The following is a 20456-nucleotide window of genomic DNA, read 5'->3' on the forward strand; positions in this document are numbered from 1 at the left end:
TACCAAGTAAAGAAAAATCCTACTACATTAAGAGATTTAGAACTGATAAAAAGGAGAAAAAAAATAAAATTATTTCAGGAATGTGCCACTTCACTGTGAATTACCTCTAACTTGAACTAAGCCTCTGTACTAGAGGATAATTCATGCCATTATGCCATGAATTTAGATGTGCTCCTATTAACAGCCTATTGATCCTGGTGATGTAGACAGTGTCAGATAATGACAGGTCTAACCCAAGCCAAGTCAAATTACAGTCAAATGTATTCATATTAAGTACTTTAAATAAACAGGCTGTTTGCAAAGTGCATGAGTCATCAGTGGAAGGATGGGACTCGCATGGGTTGAGGGTATTTATCTGCCCAGAGTGTGAATTAAAAAATCCAATCCCGGTCTCCACATCATTAACCCTTAGTAGCTGCTATGACCTTAGATGTTCATTTGATCTTAACATGTTTTGGTGAGTGTCGGAGTGGAATGGGATGAGGCTGTGTGTCTATGTGATGGGGAGTGGGGGGGGGGGTGACCCTTTGATGTTGTAATGCAAAATTTCTTTTATCTCTCGTGGAGCGTTTGAGACCGGGCAGGCTGTCCAAAAACTCAATTAGAGATACTGTGAATGTGTGCTGACAGCATAAGAGGAGGCGTGAGGCGCAGAGGTGTGAAGGATACAGGGAAAAAATAAATGTAACTATTAGGCCAAATGGGACCACTAACTGAGCAACACAAACCTGAAAAGTAGATTTTTTTATATAAAATCTGGTCAATTTAACTACACAGAAGGAAAACAGAAAAGCCTAGAGTTTGGTAGCAAAATACCCAAAGAACAAAGACTGACTCAGAATGTATAGCATCCAGCTGGTGTACAAGTCAACTTTTCACATTGAAGTTAATGGATAGCATTGCCTTTGATGGATAGCGGAATGCAGCTTGCTTGGCAAATGATGGGTATCCTTGCTGCACAGAGTGAAATTCTTCAACCCATTCATCCAGCCACCATCCAGGGCTTCATCATCACAAATACCACAAAGTAGCATAAAAGAATTCAAAATCCCAAAAGCTCAAAGCTCTTAGCATGCTCAATCAGCCAAAACTGTGTGGGTTGTTGGTACTTCCCTGATGAAGTACACTACCATAACTTAGAAAGAAGGTGGGAAAAAAGAGGGAATGGAAATAAGGATGAGGAGGGAATGAATGGCAGGGAGAAGAAGAGGCGGAATATGTGGCTGCGTGTTTTCCCCATCTATTTGCTGTGTATATGAACAGGACTGGCAGACCCGTCTGCATTCTTTTATGACACTGAAAAGATGCACTGCAGCTTAGGTGAGAAGGGAGGAAAGCAGAGAGTAGAGGAGGTGGGGAGGAAAAGAAGCAGAGGCACGGCTTTTTACATTAGGCTTTTCATCTCTCTTCTGCCATCGGTCATCAGAAATGGGAGAACACCGACTCCCAAACACTGTGCTTCATTCCAATTCCATTTAGCTCACAACTGTTTGAGAAAGAGGGCTATATTACAATGTCCCGAAAGGCACAAAAAGAATTATTCATGCACAAAGGAATTTAACTGCATTGTTCCATCGCCAGTACCAACAAAAGGATATTCTAGGATTTCAAATAAAGATGGTCTTCCATCAGACAAAGGCTATTTCTAATATCCATCTTTCTGTACCAGTGATAGTTATGAAATACTTCCTGTGGAGTGTCATGAAATAAATAAATAAATACCTAAATAAAGAAAAGAGGTGAAATATGTGGTTAAAAGGCCGGTGCCGCAACATCAGGAGAAACAGTGTTAAATCTGGCCCCCTTGATCTCTTTAATCAGAGCGCACTCAGTGTCTCACACAAGCACACACACAGAAAAAATATACTCTGTTCTCATACATCTGTGAGACTTACTGGGTGATTTTTAATATGTTATGGCCATAATTAAGCATGTATAATGCTGAGAAGTGTTTGTGTGTTCAAGAAGTCACTTCAGAGAGAATGATATGTTTACCTTGCATCTAGAAATCATGGGAAAAAAAGCATCTTTAGGCCATTTGTTTGTTTTTTCACAAGTTATTTGTCCAGTTTGACCTTTTAATGCTGCACAAACAGTAAGTCATAAACAGTAATGGGGACCCCCAAGATCTTCATACTGAAATTGAGCTATAACAGAAAAGAGATCTGAGCTTTATTTGTGGAACGTTTAAAGTGAAGATCCAATAAAATGCTGTGCAGAGAGTGAAAGAGAGGACTTAAAATAAAATAAAATAAGAAACTGAATAAAAAAGGTAATAAAAATGTAATAAGCTGTAAAACACAACTTTATAATAATCCTGAATAGTAAAAGGCATGGCATTATTTTCTAGTATGTTTATGACATCACCAGATAACAGGATAAAACTTTTTCCTCTTTTCCTTGGATGCTCATAACGAGGCTCCTACTGAGGCTGTTGGCTTGCGGCTACACCTGCACCACTGAAAGGGACCGGCTTATAACGAGGCATACGTGAGCATGATCGGGTGATCAGTGCGTTTCTAGTTATGACAGCCAAAACTTCTCCATAGATGGACAGATAATGATTTTGCTCCAGTGCTCCAGTCAGGCAGTCTCAAAGGAAGAAATATCAATCAGATTATTTCGATAAAGACATTTTTTTTTGACCCAGTGGCATTTGATTAACAGCTAATCTGGCTATTTCTGTCTTTGATGTGCAGTTTGTACAAATCTGGATTTATTTTTTACGCAGTTGGTTTGGCAAAACCATAGACTGTATAAAACTAACGTGACATCACCAGTCCGATTTTGAAGGTAAAAACTTGGCTTCTGTAATGTTGGATTTTTGGAGCTAAAAGTGACCATATATGGATGAGAGGGTAGAGCTTTACCCGCTCAAGTTATCAACTAATATGGTTAACAAACTACACACTGACCATGTGAGTGCATCACACTGGGCAAATATAACTACTAAATGGTGCTATGTAACATACTAATTAAATACTAGAATGTCACTAATAAAAGCTGTTGCGTAAATACAACACAATACAATTAACGACAGGCAGGAGCAATTATTTGCCAGATAACTGCATTAGAAATTTTCCGGAAAGCACCAACACCACAGAGAAGTCTATTTCAGTGACTTGAATTAGCTAAGGCAAAGCACGAGACACAGCTGCAGGCTACAACCACCCATGCTGGCATCCATCTGTCAGTCAAAGTGACCACGTCTCTAACCCTTCAAAGCCAAATGTATTATAGTTAATACATGGCCAGTACCATGACTTCTACCCCCACCCCTCCACCAAAAAAACAAAAACAAAAAACTAAATAAACTGCGCAAAGCATTTTAAATTATTTCATGGTTCAGGCTTTAAAATGCTAATATTAAAAAACTGGAGGCCTTAATAAATTTGAATGGGCAAGTCACATATCCCACTGTACAGTTTATTAAAGAGGAGAAATTAGCTATAGAAACTATTTTTGCAGATTTTTGCCATTTTGAATTTTTCACCTCTGCTTATCCTGCTTTAGCAAAAGCTAAGCATTTTAGCCATTTATCAATTACTTTCAGCTATTTGAATTATAGATTCATTTCTTTTAACTAATTGTTTACACATTTCTGCATTCTTTGTCTTAGTTGCAAAACTAGAATTCAAATCTTGATTTTCTTTTTACTTAGCTGAGGCACAAAAACCCTCTTACCCCCAAACACAAGCAGAAGTAATCTCTTAGATTCAAATATCTGTGTGGTACCTGCTCTATAACATGTAAACTGTTCGGTGTTTCAGGGAATGCTTTGTTTAAAAAATAGGTAAATAAAAATGAAGCACTATCACCCACCAGGAGAGAGAATCGTTTGTTGTTCAAAGTCTGAAAATACCTGCAGCACAGATAAATACAAGGTTGTGGAATAATGAGAGGCAATAAAATTACAAAAATGCAAAATACAATCAAAACAAAACGCATTAGAGAGAACAGCGTAACAACCTTATTAACGCAACACAAACTGATTCACAGTTTGCTGTTTAGAATGACAGCGGCGTTTGTTCCTTCCTCGCTCTGCTGGATCAAGAGTTAATTTTGCTTAGAGTGACTGTGAGCGGCAAGTGACAGCGGCGAATTAATGGTTCGTTATACTCAGTGTAAGCAAATGGCGAGCCAGTGATGGAGCAAAATGGATTTGCGCACGTATCCGACGCCAACCATGACATCTCTTCAACTATTCCAAAACAGTCAGACACTCATGAAGAAGAATTTAAAAGCAGCACTGGTTTGTGAAACCACGGGACTTTTTCAAAGCACATGCGGAAAGCTACTTCTGAAGAAATCTGAAACCTAAAGAAAAACTCAAACACTCATAATCATTCATCATAAATGTGATACATTGCTCGCTCAAACTTGAGCTAAATGAATTTTCCACTTTCTTTTCATTCAGGGCAGTCGCTTGAATCCACATGACACCTTGCACTTGCCATATGTTCAGAGGTGTAAGATCAAGTAAAAAAAAAAAAAAAGTTAAGACGCTGTTGGCACTGTGGGATGGCTGGTTTTGGAAAGGGTGTCATTAAATTTTGATAGACCATGTCAAAAATATTTTGCTAGCTTTGGATTAATAAAAAGAAAACTGCACAATTGCAGAACGTGTTGTACATGCAAATTCCATTAAGAGACACGCTGCTGGTTTTACTGATGTGTTTTGGGATCAGTTTGTTTCTATCACATTAGCTATTTTCTCTGGTTTGGAAGTCACACGACGATAATACAGGAACTCTTTTTAGGTTCACACACATGAGACTACAAAACTCTTAATCTCCTGTGTCCACGGATCACCTCGGGGTGAAATTCAGCCAGGCATCGCAGATTAGAGTCCATCTATTCTAGTTGCTACTTCAAGGAGAGTGCTCTTCAAGTTCACAAATATTATATCTTCTATTCCTTGTACTGTCTATCTCTGCCAGGATCCAAAAAAGAGCATGTGAGAGTTATCAAATGGGAGAATGTAAATCTCCAATACACCATACCCTCCTTTTCTTTCCTTATGTATTCTAAATAGCTTAATATAAGGGGTGGCACATGACGGTAGCTCTTTCAATCCTTCAAAACTCCAGGGGCAAAAAGTTTAAAAATACACAGCCACGTTCAGGCAAGACTTATGACCAGGAGCCACTGATATGTAGAGGTCTTATGGATGTACACCAGGCTATTTGCATATGTCATTCTGATGGATGAAGCACAAGCAGAGATCAAATGACCCTGCTGCTCAGACAAGTGTTGTGTTAAGTTGGGCCACATCCTGTCCCTTCCACTGTTGCTTTCATTGAGTGTGAACACGCTCGTACAATTACAGCAACGAGACCTGCTAATGGTGGTGAGGGATGGTGCCTTTGCACAGAGGAGCCGGGAAGAGTGGGGATCAATGTGAAGTGTGCATGAAAGATAAGAACAAGAAGTACATGCTGTAAGTCTGTGAACTAGAAAAAATAAGCCAGGAAAAGGATGCCCCCAGTAGCACTCTAGGAGTAAATAAATTCAGTGATTATTAAGAGATGAGGGGTTTTTTATTCCACTCCCTAAATTCCTCTGAATTATGCAACTATGAAAAAAAATACTGTGACATGAAGACCTCCAAATGCTAAAGATAGCACAACAGAGGTAAATAAAATAACGAACAGCTAAGCAAGAGATTTATTAAAAACAGCCCCAAAAATCTCCTAATAAGTGCACACTCTCAAAGCAGTGACTCAGCAACAATACAACACGATAGAACGTTCTTTTCTCACTCGCCGGACACTTACTACTTTTATCACCCGTGGCATATTGTTAGCTCAAAAGCAGAGAGAGAAACATAGTAATTATTTCCTTTGAGGTATTACATTGTTGCAATTCCAGTGGTGGGGAAGTAATGATAACAAACTTACATAACTTAACAGAAAATGTTTATGCTTTGGCAGCAGTCATGTTTTCAAATTTGTTCTGCAAAACAAAGAAAAGTGACTGCAGCTCCAGGGGAAGAATGTCTTGCCTTGGATGCAAACATCTGCCCCATGAATTGTCATTTCATTTTTTCCATGGCTCTTTGAACCATTTCATAAGGACACAAAGGGAATTCTTCTTGAAGCTCTCACTCTCTCCTACACCCAAATAAAGTAAGATTCAATGAATTTGTTTGGTTAGGCCATTTTAGTCCCGTCAAGTACTTGCACTGTACTCTGCAGAGATGCATTAATAAAAGTACACACTACAGCCTTGTGCGGGAAAGTCGAGAAGTTGATACACAGTCTACTGTGTGTTGTAGAATCTGTGTGACAGATCTCTACAAGATGCATTAAAGTTTAATACTGCTTGAATCAGCACATGCGCTCAAAAGTTGCAGGGCTGCACATTTTCCTGTACTAAGATAATTATTCTGTAAACCGGAGCATCCAAAACATCTGCCCGGACAATCTGTTTCACATAAATAACCTGATTAGAACACAACTTTGTTTTAAGCATTTTGACAGATTTCGCATTTCACCCTTCGGCTGCTCTTAGACACATTCAGCGGTGAGACAAATAAATCTTGGCTTAGACACCTGGTGCTGCAAAGACTGAAAGAGTCAAAACACATGAGGAATTTCAACTGTCTACAGAGTCAAAAGCTCTCAGTATTCTTGCATTGTTAATGTTACTGTTCACTAACAAAGCATTACAGCACAGGCCAAGTGGTTTAAATCCCAATTGTACCCAGCCACTAGCAATTAAAACACATAGGTCTGGCAGTAATGTGATTAACTTTCTTCACATTAGCACAGGATAGTTCTTGGAAGTGAAACTCGGAATTAAGAAGGAGCCCAAACACTGGATTGTGAACAATGTAAATAACCTCTGCCACATCCTGATTATGATATATGGAAAGCAAAGCACTCTGCTCAAACTCCTGTCCAAAGCTGAGACACAATAAACGGGGTCATTACCAAACCAGGGAAATTACTCAGACTGTGTTTCACTTGCTCTCCAAAGAACGGTCGATCATTGTTAACTTATTATATCACCTCAGATCCTGATAGCCAAAGTACAAATAATAAACAGAGAGACAGCAAAGAGGTCACAGGGGTATCCATCTCCCCTGGTGGCTCTCACCAGCTAAGGATTAAGCAGGATGCAACTAATGTAACGATAGCAGCTTTAGGAAAATGAGGAAGATGACTGCAAACTCTTAACTGCCCCTTCGTGCCTCAGTTGAAAATGAGATTTAATGAGATTATTTTAAAGAGCTTTAGTGAGACTAATCTGGATAAAAAAGAGCTGTTAAGTAAACATGAACAGCGAGAAAGAACAAAAAGGTGGCTCCGCCTGGAAGAAAACTTCAGGAGTGCTCGGGGTCATCGGCAATATGTCGTCATTTTAATGAAATATGTGAACTCTCGAAAGAAGAACTGCAACAACTCACCCTACCAGCAGAATGCCTTCTGTTATCGCGCTTTCAGTAGTTTATTATTTTATTATTATTCAAAGCTACGTGCACGATTATATTGTAATTATAGTATTTAATAAATTGCTGCATGGCAGAATAATTTATTTGTGGAACAAATAAACAGTGCCAGTGTAAACATAATTGTTTAAGTCAGTAGATCTCAGTAAGCGCACAGAGCAACTCCTACTCCTATAGTTGTCTGTATCTGCCAAAGTAACACTTGCTACAATAAAGTCTGCTGCATTTCTTCCAAAATATAAATATGAATTAAACGATCATACAAGTCCTGAATCTTTTGCATTAATCACAACAAACAAACACACATTCACAGTGTTGTGATCGCAATCAGCAGCAGGACAGCATCTCCTCCGCTCCGCTGGTAGTGTGTAAACAGAAACCAGAAGGGGGGGGAAACCAGTGAAACCAACTTCAAATGAAGGAAGATGTGAGCCAACATTTTTTGGACTGACTTTTAAACGTGCTGTTTGATAGCTTGCTAACTAATCCAAAGGTAACGTCGCCTGCCCTTCGTGTTTTCGACCAGCTTCAGTCACGCAGTTGAGACGGAGGCAGCATGATACGTGTGAAGATATGTGCGATTTGTTTTGAATGTGAGAAAAGTTCATCTATATGAGAGCAAATATTTGACAGTAATACAGAATGCCTGAGACGCAATGTCATGCCAAAAAGGCAACGGCAAATCTGCACTGTGCCTCCTAATCTATATGAACACAACATCAGCTGTGCTCCTTCATCCTGCTCAGCGCAAGCAGGTTTGTTTGAAGCAGCAAAATTCCCAAACTAAAACTAAAGATGGCGCCTTCCTTTGTGCTTTTGCCAGCCCCGCTACACCGCGACAACACAAGCCCATAGTGTCCTTTGTCTTCCCTGTTTGCCTCTTTCATTTGAAGAGATTTAAACTGAACTCACGCCAGGAATCCAGATGTATAAATCAACCATGATTCAACCATTGAATTTTCATGTTTACACTATATTTTTAGCTGACAGAATATTGATAAATAATCAGCTCCTGCAAGTCCACTGTGTTGCCTCTGTATGCAATAAATATGTTCGCCCTAGGTTATGATTACATTTCATAGAAACACAGAGGGTACCAAGCCAATAAACAGTTTCCTTTTTTAATACCAACATTACCCTGCCAAAAAACTTGTATGGAGACTCGCTCTGCAGTTCCATCAATCCTCTGTTGTTCCTGGCCTGCTCATCATCCTAAAGACACCACTAAATTTAATGTACTATGGCTGTCTGGCGCTCCCTCACATCACTTCATTTCTGTAAGACCTCTAGAATCCGTGGAACTCTTTCTACATTGACTTGAAATTAGATCCAAGGCTACACAAATAATGTTGCAACTGTTCTGTGGCAAAAATGTTTGATAAGGTGTGTGCCCAGTGTTTGCTATTGCCAAGGGTTTCCACAGCTGATAAAGGCGCACAAAAACAGACGACTGCTCCTAAAGCCTTGTCCAGTGATTCATGTCATTACACTTCTCCAACAAAGCTTTCATGTCATGCCAAGTTACACACATTCCTGCAATGGCCTTGAGATCATTATCACTTTGCTAAGTGGAAGTAATCCCCAGGTAGATGTTAAAGAGTTATACTGCACCATCCACAAAAGGTAGAGGAGTGAAAATACCAGCAAGGGAAAGTAGGCTTTCCCTGATCCACACTAAATCAGTACTGTTGCTCTGTGTTACCTTCTGAAGAAAAAAAACACAAAGGTAAAGCTTACATTTTTATTTTTTCACTAAACTTTAGTGGCTGTGCATTGAAAAAAATCTGTTGGGGCTGCTGAAATTGATGCAATGCAATTTCAGCAGTAGCTTTGCGTGAACCCACGCAAAGCTACTGGTCCGGACGGGATTCCCGGCCGCGTCCTCAAGTCATGCGCGGCTCAGCTGGCTGGAGTGTTTACACACATCTTCAACCTTTCCCTCTCTCTGTCTGTAGTCCCAGCCTGCTTCAAAATGGCCACCATCGTCCCTGTACCCAAATCCTCCACCATTTCCTCATTAAACGACTGGCGACCTGTAGCCCTAACCCCCATTGTGAGCAAATGCTTCGAGAAGCTGGTCAGGGACTTCATCTGCTCTGCACTACCCGACTCACTGGACCCTCTACAGTTCGCATACCGCCACAACAGGTCCACTGATGATGCCATAGCCCTGACACTCCATGCTGCCCTGTCACACCTGGAGAAGAGAGACACGTATGTGAGAATGCTGTTTGTAGATTACAGCTCAGCATTCAACACCATCATTCCCTCAAAGCTGGACAGGAAACTGCAGGATCTAGGACTGAGCAGCTCCTCTGCAGCTGGATCCTTAACTTCCTGTCTGACAGACGCCAAGTGGTCAGACTGGGCAGCACCACCTCATCCCCATCACACTGAACACTGGTGCTCCACAGGGGTGTGTACTGAGCCCTCTCCTGTACTCACTCTACACCTACGACTGCACGGCCACTAACAACTCCAACATCATTGTGAAGTTTGCGGACGACACTACAGTGGTGGGTCTTATCACCAACGGTGATGAGACGGCCTACAGGGAGGAGGTCAGCGCCCTGACCCACTGGTGTCAAGACAACCATCTCACCCTCAACGTCGCAAAGACAAAGGAGTTGATAGTGGACTTCCGGAGGTGCAGAGGAGTACACACCCCATCACCATCAACGGCGCCGCTGTGGAGAGAGTGAGCAGCTTCCGCTTCCTTGGTGTACATCTGGCTGAGGATCTTACGTGGTCAGTACACATAAACAAAACAGTGAAGAAGGCGCAGCAGCGCCTCTTCTTTCTCAGGAGACTGAAAAGATTCGGCATGAGCCCCCGCATCCTCAGGACCTTCTATCGCTGTGCCATTGAGAGCATCCTCACTGGATGCATCACCACCTGGTATGGCAACAGCACCGCCTACAACCGCAAAGCTCTCCAGAGAGTAGTGCGGTGTGCTGAACGGATAATTGGAGGTGAGCTTCCTCCTCCAAGACATCTACAGGAAGCGGTGCCTGAGGAAAGCGGGAGGATCATCAAGGACTCCAGTCACCCCAGCCACAAACTGTTCAGACTACTTCCATCAGGAAGGAGGTTCTGCAGTATCCGGTCCCGTACCAGCAGACTGAGAGACAGCTTTTTCCACCAGGCCATCAGACTGCTGAACACGTCATAGACACCTCACCCTCACTACTGGAACTTCAACATTATGCACTCCATACTGTACATTAATGCCACTGTTTTGCACATACCAACCTCTGTATATTTTATATATCTTATTTTATTGTTTACTTTATTTCATTTGTAAAACATGTATATACACACTCACACACACACGTAGAAAAACATATTTAGTACACACGTTCAGTAATGTATATACCTTTATATATTGTACACATATTTATTACTTTTTAGATTAGCCATTTTATATTTTTGCTTGTTTTACGTTATTGTATTTTTGCACAACTCTGTTGCTTGAGAAGCTCGCACACAAGAATTTCACTCACATGTACTGTACCAGTGTACCTGCACATGTGACGTGACAATAAAAGTGATTTGATTTGATTTGATTTGTCTTATGGTACTAAAAGAAAATGTATTGCTTTTCTTTTTTTTAAATTAGGGTTACCCTGGAGTACCACTTGAAGCTCTTTTCTGACAAGGTTTGCATCAGAAGTTTTACCTTTCTATAGTCAAACCATGTCTTTATAGATATATATTGAGGTATCAAAACTTGTCATTAATGACACAGGGAAGGCGCTCATCTTTATGGGGGGAAAGTTTAGAAAAAAAGATCTCCAATATAAATGAATCACCGAAAAGTTAAACCAATACTTCCTACCCTATTGCACTTTTAGTCTGCTTTGCTTTCGTCCTTTCCAGCTCATAGCCAGCATGATGGGGTTGAACGCCCACAGACTATGTTGGTGTTTGATCATTCAAACTCACCACAAGTCTTTTCTTCCAAAGCTTTGGGTCGTTATCTTGCTGCTGGATGAATCCATGTCTTTCTACTTTTGAAACATGCTTTTTTCATACCATTCTGAAAGCAATATATAGTACTACTCTCAGTGCCATATTATCCTAATATTGCAGACAAAGGGCGCAGTAGCACAGTTTGTTCCAACACTGACTCTGTAATCAACTAAAGTGGAAGCACCTGTAGGAACCATTTGCATTAACTTTTAGGCTCATTTGACTTCCCTCGCTGCAGGAAAGTATGTGCGCTACTTTCCATTAAGAAGAACGTGAAATCCCCATAAAACATTGCACATCTGTGTCCCTCTTGTCTAATTCCAGCTTCAGCTTTCAACTTGTCCAATAAGAATAACTCACCATGGAGTACAAAATAATAAAGTATCGAACCAAACACTTCTTAAGCAGTTCGCTGACAGTAAAACAATTTGGCGAAAGTCTAAGGAAACAAATACAAATACACTTTTGTTGCTTTGGAGTCTAATGTCAAAATGCCTGGAGGCTGAGAGCCTTGTTGGCTTGAATTAATTCCCCTCTACAGAGTTTAGCCCAAGGGCATGCTCTACATCTTGCCCTAGCCTCGAACAAGTTCTGCAACTGACTGTTTCTTACTTAAATGCCAATCAACCAGACGAAAAAGGTAGATTCAAAGACAGGCACTGGATCAAGCGCCCTTCAAAAACGGCATAAATTGCCACTCTTAGACCTGCTTCAGGGGAAACATAAAGAAGTGTCATGAAGAGTGTTTCATTTGACTTTACTTTGAGCACGACATTTTCAACTTTAACGTTTGGTGCAAACTCCAAGGAATGATAATACTGAGACGGGCGTAAAGCTACACCAGAGGCAACAGATAATCATCAGTTGAAGTGCAGTTAAAAATAAGCGAATTAGTGAGTAACAAAAACTGGTGTGTAACACTATGTAATAACTGTAACACGACATTTGATCCATAAAGCATGACTGCAGCATCTGCTCAAATTCTTGATGGATGGGGAAGAACAGATGATTTCATGACAAACTTCACAAACAGAACTAAGTTCAACATTCAGTTTAAGGAAAACTATTAACACATTCTTCTTCTTCCTCTTCTAGAAAATGGTATAATAGCCCATAGTATCATATCTATGCAATCAAAACTATATAAAAATCAACCAGAGTTAAAATGTATATGCAAATCGACACTACTCTTAAAAATCACAACATCAAGATGAACACAGGTGCAGATTTTAAGAAATGCTGTTGATCATCTGGTGACCTTTTTAAAACTTTTTTTGCCACTGTCTGTCTTATGCAGTTTTTTATGAGTTCAACTTTGGTAGAAGATGATCTGCCCTGTTTTAATTGCGCAACAGGTGTTAAATGAAAGAGAGTTAAAAAAAAGAACCAAGGTACTTCATAGGTGTAAAGGAGCTTGAGACACATTCTGAGGGATGAACAGACAGGATCAATGTAGATGAAACACATCTGAGCTTCAACCCCAATTCCAAAAAGGTTCTGACACTGTGTAAAATGTAAATCAAAACATAGTGCAATGATATGCAAATTCAATAAACCCATATATTTTGCACAATCGAACATGGAAAACATATCAAATGTTTAAAATGTTCAATTTTCAGAAAGAACAAGGGTAATTTTGAATTTGATGACAAAAGAAGTTTTGACAGGGCCACATTTACCACTGTGTAGCATCCCTTCTTCATTCAACAACCATCTGTAAACATCTGGGAACTGAGGAGACCAGTTGGTGATGTTTGGAAATTGTCTGATAAGGGCTCAACGGCCTTGTGTCTTTCTTGTAGTATGTTTTGTTTTATGATGTGCCAAATGTTTTCAGCTGGTGAAAGATATGAAATGAAGGCAGATCAGTTCAGCACCTCTTCTACTACAAAGCCACATGGTGTAGTAGATGCAGTATATAGTTTAGCATTGTCTTGCTGAAATATGCAAGGTCTTCCCTGAAAAAGACTTTGTTTGGATGAGAATAAATGTTGCTTTAAAATTTGCATTGCATATATCTTTCAGTTATTAATACTGCCTTTCCAATTTTACATTGAGAAACATTTTTTCTGAAACCGTGCATTTTTTTGCAGACTGGTAAATCTGTTTACTTCTGAGAAACTCTGCTTCTCTGTGGTGCTCTTTTTATATTCAATCATGTTGCTGACCTGTTGCCAATTAACCTAATTTGTTACAAAATTTTCCTCTAGCTGTTTCTTTATTAGTAACCCTTTTTTGGGCCTTTTGTTGCACAACAAATTGGAACTGAGGTTGTACTTGCGATTTCGCAAAACAGCAGGGAATCTGTCATGAAAAATGTACATTTTTGTCACTTGCTAAAACCCATGGGGCACTAAAAGAAAAACAACACAGAAGTCACTCATCTAAAATAATTTATGTTAGAAAATTATTCACCTTACACCAACCTCTGACATGATTTGGAGATGAACCATTGCAAAACACCAAAAAATGTGATTTTGTCAAGATATGCATTCAAGCTGAGTGCCTGGCAAACAATTTGATTCACTTAATATGAGCCTCATGAGCTGGATTACAAAAGCAAGAGAGAGACTGACGGAGATAAACAACTGGATAAAACACAAAAAAAAAGTGCAGCAGGCATTTTTCAGTTGTAATGTGCTAAAACATTTCATGGTGAAATCCTAAAAAGAACTTACTTACTGATAAAGTCTGACAAACTCATCTTGACAGGAACCAAATCACAAAGCATCGTCTAATCTAACTTTGTGTTGGAATGATTAGACTTCAAACACTCTCCATCTACTTTTAAATTAGGAGATCCATGTTGTGACATTAGTAAAATAGGCTTTCTCTGCCATCATCTCTGATAATGAAAAGGCATCATTACAATTTCCAGAAATACGAGTGCCTGAGCATATTACGTGATATATAAGACTAGAAGAATTAATAAGGCATTTTTTGTTGTACCACATGTTTCTCTTTACTTACATCTCTCACAAAACAAATATTCACACTGAATTATATAGATTAGCCTTATTACATAAGTGTTTTAATAGCATGTGTAAATCATCCGCTTATTATTATGTATAATAGCATTACTTCAACCCCGGCATGCCATTAGTAGCTTATCATTGTCGTGGGGGGGTGGTCTTAAGGCAACGATAGAGGAATGATAGAAGAAGTGGTCATGGTGGTGCATTCAAATGCACTTGTTTCATTTCAGCCCAGCATGAGTCTCTACTGCAGTTTTACTTTTTCACAGCAGACATTTGGACTTGTCACAGTAGGAAAAGCACAGGTGACTCGGTTCCATTATCTGTCTCAGTAAGCCATGGGACAGGTAAAGCAGTAATTCACCTGTGTTTTCTCTAGTGTGACAAGTCAAAATGTCTGCTGTTAAAAAAAAGTCAATTTTACTCTAATTTCTTTTCATGTGTTGTGCTACAACTGTGTGCTTGTGTCTTTTGCACTGTGTTTGTGCATGTGTGTGGTGCAGCAGGGCGGAGCAGACAGTTAAGTGCAGAGCAACTTGATGTTACTGTACTATAAGTGCAGTAAAAACTGCTGAGGGACGGGAAGCTAGAACTGCCCGGTCCATTAGCAGATGACCCGTTTGGCTCTACAGGACAAATATTTGTACGTTTATGAGAAAGGAAATAAAAGTGTCCAACTTTCTACAGCCTTTTGCCTCTGAGAGCACAGTCAAACTCTGTTTTTATCTGTAAAGAACAGCAAAATGAAAGCAATTGCAATTAAAGTAGGAAAAGCACTGGATTGTGACACAGTGAGTGGTATTCCCGCAGTCTGAAAAATTGTATAAAATACCCTGCTGACAGAAATCATTGTCACTTGTAATCATGCCCCATAACAGCAAGCTGTGTAGTACATAGCGCCGCCTTAATGATAAGAAGTAGCATTCTTCGGCATGTCAGACAATATGTTTGATAAGCCTGAACATTTAAGGTGGTAATTTTGACAATTTACACCATTATACGTAGGTGTTCTATATCTTTTGATAAAAAATAGACAGTGAGTGTTGCATTGTCTGGAAAATGCGAGAGGGCGTGGTCTTTGAAAAATCCAGCGGTGTGGGGAACAAAAGAGAAACGATCAAAGAAAGCTACCTTTAAAACATCCAGGCACTCTTTTCTGTAATAGAAAAATGCACCGTCTCTTAAGATTATTGAAAAGACTCTCTGAGTTTAGTTGTGTTCCTCAAAGTTTAAGCATTTCACATTTTTTCCTTTCATTCTTCTTACTGACACGTACTCCTCATACATCACAGCATTTCACCCAAAATCACACGTATCACGAATCTGCTCTCTAAATGAGTCTTGGATTTGTTTATTTCAGAGTTATTAGCTGTTGAGTATTATGAAACTGAAGCTAAAACAAATGTGTAAACAGAGGATAATTGCCATCTTATTAACACTTGAAAATGGAAATACCAATCCCCACATAAAATTTTATTAGTTGGCAAACCAGACTTTATTAGGATGACTAACCATTCGGCTCACATCAGTTCAAATGAGTATAAGGAGCATATTGTTAAAAAAAATGTGTTCGGTCTGCATATACTTCAATGTTCACGAGCTACTGTGAATGCAAAACCGTTCTGAAGTGAGGAAACGAAAGACCGCTGTATGTTAGAGTTTCATTTACAAAGCAATCTTTACTCTAATCAATACCGTGTGAAAGCATATTAACTCAGAATAATAAACAAGCCCTCAATGACAACAACATTAATTGGAACAAAGGAGCATGAGAGTTTGAGTCCGTGTGAATTCAAACATCCGTCATTGTCATAATTTCTCCTTTTCTGTACCAGTCACAACTCTCCAACATCTGAACTGGGCCACTTGTTGTTTGTAGCTTTTGACTCACAGCGTACACATCGCTCTGGCACTCTATTACTGGCTGTTGTCATGTTCCTGATCTATTTTTCTCACTCCCTATGCGTACAGTAAAGCCATCCTTTGCCTTGAATGTATCCCGCAGGACCTCCCCTGAAAATGATGGAGGATAACTAGTTATTGACTTATCTGACAGGAACTGGTAGAAAGCAGACATAAGAGAGCAGTCATATATTAGACATGAATATGAATTCCCTCAAGTGAGGTTTTGCTTAGTGAAGAGAGTCAGAGGGTATAAAAGAGGCAGTGACATATTACAGAGGAAGTAAAAGAAAAATTCAGAGAAAAGTTGAGTGCATCATAGCACGTTTGACATTTGCAAACATGTATGAAAACACTCTGCTGTGCCGCACAACTGCCAAGTGACTCTCAGAGCAATATTTACAGCTGACACATTCACCTGTAAACCTAAAGACAACACAAACTATCTGCACTCTAGCTCTATAAACCACTCTTCTTTTCCTGGCTAATGCCCGACCCTTGAACTATTCCTCGCCTGCATTATCCTGAGTTAGGTGTGTATAGTTGTGTGCTGAACATGCACAATATCCTAAGGTAAACATACAGCAGCATTTTTGCCAGGCCTTAAGTGAGGCACTTTATTGCCACCAACTATAAAGAGCTGCCCCCAGTCAAATAAATGCTAGGTTAAAAACATGCTCTTTGCATGAGGTGCCAATATAACTGCAGCGCAGCCCTAAAATAAATGAAAATATATATATATTTCTGCTTTAAATGTCAAAGATGTCAAGCTGCAGATTAGGTATCTGAAGCCAGTGTCTTCCCAGCATTGAGTCTCTGAAGCAAAACAGGCGCTATGAACCTGGGACAACAACAGTAGCTGCCCAGAGAGAGCAGAGACAAAGACAAACAGGCAAAGCACTCACCTCATAAGGCTTTACCGTAATCACACCCTGCAGCAGCCCATCTACTCACAGGAGGAACAAGGGGGGATGCAAGAAGGAGTGCAAAGCTGTTTATGGATAAGATAACTGAGCATGCACTGATTGACACCCTTCTATCTGAAGCCGAAAACACCAGTCCCATCAGTTTTAGTGATTACCAGAAGCACACAGTTTTGCCCAGGGAGCCTCTCAAACTGAGACATTTAAAGGCCAGCTACAAGGAATTTGTGTTATTGTTTTAATAATTGAACTGAGATGGAAAAGTTTCTGCCCATGTGCTGTCTAAAGATAGACACTGTTCTTTGCTCTGTTGTGGTCTGTGTGGCTGTGAAAGTGGATTAAACAGGCTTTAACATCAAGACGAGCTCTAATGAAACCCAATGGGGGAGTTAGCCAGTCTGTTTGGCCAGCTGACTCCTGTAAAATACCCATCACTGTCTCCTATTTTCTGCTCTAAAAGTAGCCTGGTGGTGCCAGTCAAAGTACACTGCAGCCTCAGGGTTTTACTCTTGTACTGACGCCTTTGTCTGAATCATAAATTATTTATTTCATCTAATATTCTGCGTTCTTGTGTTTCTTTTTCATGCAGCCTGTCATTTCTTAATACATATACACCACTGTCTGTGCCAGTCATTGCCTAAAACATCTGGCACACTTTAACTAAAAACTGAAATGGATAAGATGGAGATTTGTGTAGAGATCTGACACTTTTGTTGTATGGACTTGTACAGCCTATTTACAGTATTGTTACAGGAAGTCGCAGCCTGGGTTACTGTTTCCAGTGTTGATTCTACGCTTAGCTAATCAAGTGCTTGAGGTATCGCCAAACAGGCATAAAAGAAGCATTGATTTTATCATTAAACTCTCAAAAAGTAAATCCAAGCCCCTCCTTCTAATGATCAAACTGAGTGGAGGGAAACAGTTTGACTTTTGCTTACCAACTATAGAAGACTATCACCTCACATCAGTCCTATAAATACTTGCAATACTGCACATCTTATTTTTTTATATATCAGTAGATGTCAACAAGTTTGGAACCTACAGTATGAGCAGAACAACAGGTGTAGAAGATAAAAGCAAAGACATTTTCATGTTCTTTAGAGCCATCTAGACCTGTCGCCAGGATCAGTAGTACTATCCTCCACCCACAGCCTATTTGGAAAAGTCATAATGATGATCAATACAACAGTAGCACCGTCCACAGCAAAACCATCGATCAAGAGAGGAAAGCCTGAAAAAAACATTAGTCAACCAATATTGACTGGGGCGCAAACAATACATCACACAATGAAAGCTCTATTGCTGTTCACCTTCTCTCTCATGTGTCTTTTTTCTCTTTTGTGAATGTCCTCGCTGCATTTCTCAACAAAGGAGGCAATGGAAAGTCATAATCATCGCAACACATTCCTGTTCACCCTTTAACAGACTTGTCACAGACCCAGCAGTCAGCACGATACGGAACTTGACGCACTGTTCCCTAACAATGGTTTTGTTGATATATAGATATAAAAAACATGCTGGTAGTGTTGATATGTGCAACGTATTAAAACTATCGAGGTTTACAGAAACTGTAAAGGAATCACAGAGTGTATAGGAGTCTGTCATTTCTTTACAGCTACTGTGTTGTCAAACTCACACTCTGGTTTGTGTGATGAATAACTGCTGCAGTGGACTAAAAGAAAAATATTTGCACTATGGCACAGATGCCATTGCCTCTGTTCTTACTCATTATCCAGTGCAAAGTCAAATGTTCCCTCACTGAGAGGGAACATTCCTTCACATTGCCATCTATGGACATCATAAATAAACAGTCACCCGAGTTAATAAATGCCTTCCAATTGCCATGTAATAATGCTATTAATTTGCTTCCCGGTCCACAGCAATACAGAAACAAATTCTTTATATCAGGAAAGCAAATAATGATGCATGTGCCACAAGACGAAGAACACGCTGCGCATTAAGGACGACCTCTTTTGGTGAAAATGTGCTTCTTTTTGGAGATTTTTGTCGAACTTCTGGTAATTCAAGATTTTGCTCATGATAGGAATTTATGATTTTCAACTTTACTAAAGCATGACGCTTCAGAAGCCACGTCGTCTTTTTACAGGACAGACATGTGAAGAGCGCGAAGGGTTGGGCATGGATGCTGAGCCGGCGGACGGCAGTGGCACTTGTTTTCTCAAACTTGCATCTAAACAAAAGCAGATCTCAATCGAACCCGCATTGCTATCCTGTATATAATGTGTTCGCTTTGGAAACAAGTGCATGTAATAATTGTATTCAGATTTTTCCGGAACTTCAAAGCGAAGCGTTGTGGGACGAAAAACGCGGCACAGTAAAGCAGCTGTAAATCGCTTGTGGGAGTGTAAAAAGATACTTTTCTTGACAAAATATTTCCCAAACTTTCGCTTTTTGTCTTATTCACACCTACCTCACATCGTTTGCGGATGCGCGCGGTCAAAAGCGGCAGAAGTAGATGAGGAAAAGACAATCCAGGGAAACTTGTCACGCGTCCATGTTTGGCACAGCAGCAGTACGGCAGTCCAATCTAATCACATCTGAAGCGCTAACGGTACTAAGCTAATGGGGCTCGGCACCTTCTACTGTCACCGAGACGTGGATTGGGCGGCGATGTCAGGAGCACCGCGGGATCTCCAAGGGCGCACGGAGAGTCACTGCGGCGGGATTGGTCAGAGGAGCCGTGACGCACCGGCAGGTGGCACACCCGTGGAATAAAAGAAGTCCATATTCATTCATAGACAATAGCTCTGGGGAACCGGAGGGAGTCATCGCACACAGCGGCAGATTAGACTGACAGAAATCTGTAAAAGTCATGCCAGGTTCCTCCCTGCTTCAGCTATGTTTGCCCAACTGCAGACAGTGTCATGTCCAAAGCTTCAAATTTTTGAGTTTCACACAAAATATTTCATATTTCGTAGATTACGAGCGATGATATGCATTCTTTTTGTTTTTATTTTTATAAATAAAATTAAAAAAAAAAAAAAAAAAAAAACATCTTCAGGTTGTTTATTGTAGCCGTTCACCGATCCTTACACATAAAAACAGAGAGAAAACATTTGAATGTGTTCAATGAGAGCTGAAATGTCCACTCACTTGTTTATTTTACCCAATGTGAGAAAAAAAAACAAGGCAAGTGGAAACAGTGTCTGTTTTGACACTGAGCATAATTAAGGGAGCCAAAGCAAATGTTTAAATTTTTTTTATATAAAC

At 40.0% G+C, this 20456-nt stretch overlaps 1 protein-coding gene across 4 annotated transcripts in view; it reads right to left on the reverse strand.

Annotated features, from left to right (window-relative positions):
- chrm3a (cholinergic receptor, muscarinic 3a) overlaps positions 1-20456 on the reverse strand; it is an 85869-nt gene that overhangs the window by 58788 nt on the left and 6625 nt on the right. Inside the window, exon 1 of one of the 4 annotated variants that reach the window (XM_039621390.1) lies at positions 19657-20011. The exons of 1 other annotated variant lie outside the window; for it this stretch is intronic. The gene's annotated coding sequence lies outside the window, so the exon portion shown is untranslated. Of the gene's footprint in view, positions 1-8982; positions 9106-11398; positions 11524-19656; positions 20012-20456 lie in introns of those variants that run through there. 2 more of the 4 variants (XM_039621391.1, XM_039621393.1) reach the window with 2 other exon arrangements.

The sequence above is a fragment of the Oreochromis aureus genome, linkage group 13 (genome assembly GCF_013358895.1).
Source record: "Oreochromis aureus strain Israel breed Guangdong linkage group 13, ZZ_aureus, whole genome shotgun sequence".
Taxonomy (NCBI): Eukaryota; Metazoa; Chordata; class Actinopteri; order Cichliformes; family Cichlidae; genus Oreochromis; species Oreochromis aureus.